Below are 2,952 nucleotides of genomic sequence, written 5' to 3'. Positions count from 1 at the left end.
TTTTTAATGATTGCCATTCTAATTGACGTGAGATGGTATCTCATTGTGGTTTTGATTTACATTTCTCTAACAACCAGTGATGATGAACTTTTCTTCATATGTTTTTTGGCCATATAAATGTCTTCTTTTGAGAAGTGTCTGTTCATATCCTTTGCCCACTTTTTGATGGAGTTGTTTTTTACTTGCAAATTTGTTGAAGTTCCTTGTAGATTCTGGATATTAGCCCTTTGTCAGATGGATAGATTGCAAAAATTTTCTCCCATTCTGTGATTTGCCTGTTCCCTCTGATGATAGTTTATTTTGCTGTGCAGAAGCTCTTTAGTTCTCGTTTGTCAATTTTGGCTTTTGTTGTCAATGCTTTCGGTGTTTTAGTCACGAAGTCTTTGCCCATGCCTATGTCCTGAATGGTATTGCCTAGGTTTTCTTTAGGGTTTTTATGGTTTTAGGTCTTACATTTAAGTCTTTAATCTATCTTGAGTTAATTTTTGTGTAAAGTGTAAGGAAGGAGTTCAATTTCAGTTTTTTGCATATGGCTAGCCAGTTTTCCCAATACCATTTATTAAATAGGGAATCCTTTCCCCATTGCTTGTTCTTGAATGATTTAGTTTTTTAAAGTCTCTAATTCAGACTTTTCACAGCTTCAGAGTTTTCTCGTTACTACGTGTAAATGAGTAAGATTTTGCGATGTTTATTATGATGTGAAAGACCAACATTAGGTTGGAATTTAGGTCTTCTGTGTGCACTGTTCACTAGAGTTACATTTAGTGCTTACAAGAGAATAGTCACAGCTGTGATGAGCAGAGGAATAGTTCTTATGGCCTAAAGAGGATGAGCAAGAAATAATCTACAGGCAATGACATACTAAGAAACAGACGGCAGTCATCAGCAGATGAGTTATTTTAATTTCTAATTCTCCTTTATGTTGACTATATTTCTAATCCCTTTACCTAAAGGCATTTAGAATCACTCTGGGAAGAAAAATAATTGAGATGTTTGGCCAACAATGTAGGGATAAGGAAAAAGAGTATGACTACAACGAAAAGGGCTGAGAGGGGAGAGCAGCAGTTCAGCAAGGAGAGGAAAAGTCAGAGGTAAACGTAAGAGGAACAGCAATATTAGATTTCTGTTAAGAGTAAAAGGATTGGTGTGGGTATTGGGAAGGAATAATTCCCAATAATTAAAATGAGCAACAGATTTGAATTCACCAAGAGGTACAAATGACAAACACATGAAGAGATACTCAACGTAATTAACAGAGTGCAAATGCAGTAGGAAATGGAAATTAAAACCACAGTGAGATATCACTGTACATGCATTGAAACAGCCAAACTTTTAAAAACTGACAATATCAAGTTCCGAGGAAGATGCAAAGCAACAGGAAGTCACACACTGTTGGCATGCAAAATGGTATAATCACTTGGGAAAAGTTTGGCAGTTTTCTTAAAAAGTTAATTTATACTCAGTAACCCTCTCCCAAGGACCAAGAGAAATGAAGATGTACGCCCACACAAAGACCTGTATGCAAAGGTTTATAGCATTTTTATTTATAATTGGCCAAAACTGGAAGCAACTCAAATTTCCATCAACTGAGAAACAGACAAATCATGATAGCACTCACTAATCAAAAGGAATGAACTACACAAGCAACAATATGGATGAATCTTAAAAGCATCATACTAAATGAAATAAACCAGATGCAAATGGCTCTGGTTTGATTACCTAGTAAACAAACAGACTCCTGTTTGAATGCCATTTGCATGACATTCTGAAACAGTCAAAACTATGGGGACAGAAATTAGATCAGTGGTTGCCGTGGCAACCCCCAACACTGGAGGGTGTGGGTGAGGGACATGAGGGAATTTAGGGGGTAAGGGTGATATAAATAATCAATAATTTGTCATGGTTGCTCTATGACCGCATTTGTTTGTCAAAACTCAGAGAGCTGTATGCATAATATCATAAACTTGAAAAACTAGTATCTTTTATCTTGAAAAAAACCCTCAACCATGCATCCTACCCCATTTATTTATTTACTTACTTGAGTGTGAGTTCTCTAAGGGAGGAGCCTTTTTCTATCTACTTTGTATTCAGCTAACATTTATTCATTGTTTACTACATGCAAGCATACATCTTGACTGGAAAGTCAAGATGAAACAAGGTAGTGTCTTTCCTTTCAATATGTAGTCTGAGGGTTAGTTTTTGCCTGATCCTAATCCTTTTCTTTTGAAGCAAATTTTGTGGAAGAATCACCTAAACTTAATGCTAATATTTTGTTTTTTGTTTGATCCTTAATTTGGTGCAGTCCAGGTTTCCCATCCGCTTTAATAAAATTCCTCTTATTATGCTATCAAAGACCTCCAAATGGCTGAATTCAACAGAGACTTTTCAGTCCTTATTTCGTTTGACCTCATTATGATATTTGAACTGTTCATTCTACTCTCCTTAAACATCTTCCTTCCCTTGATTCTGGACGCACCACTCAGTTCTGATGTTTCATTTTTCCAGACTTCTACACGAGTTATTCTTTTTTTTTTTTGTAAGTTACCCAGCAACTTTCAGTATCACTTGGGGCCCTAATATTTTGCTCTTTTCTCTTCTTACACCATGTTCTTCCTAGGAATGAGGAGGAAGACACCAGTCCCCACTTCTACTTCACCCTTGCACTTTTAAGAAGACTTCTTGGAAGTCCCACAGAACACTTGTTAGGATTTAGTTAATAAACCATGACAAAACTGTGGTATGTGGTCCTTTATTTCAGGTAGTAATGTGTCTGGTTAAAAATGGAAGTTCTGGTGTACAGTATGAAAGATTTGGAAAATTGCAATTTTGCAAACATCATGGTAAAGATTGATCTGGACAAGATCAGAGAATGCTAAATCTAGGCAAGAAAGTTTGTTGAAGAGCAGAATATTTCTGTAGTCTTAAAGTATTTTCCCACTAATCACAAATTGG

The sequence above is a fragment of the Colobus angolensis genome, unplaced genomic scaffold (assembly GCF_000951035.1).
Source record: "Colobus angolensis palliatus isolate OR3802 unplaced genomic scaffold, Cang.pa_1.0 Scaffold121, whole genome shotgun sequence".
In the NCBI taxonomy this organism is placed as follows: Eukaryota; Metazoa; Chordata; class Mammalia; order Primates; family Cercopithecidae; genus Colobus; species Colobus angolensis.
This window is presented reverse-complemented; position numbering follows the sequence as displayed.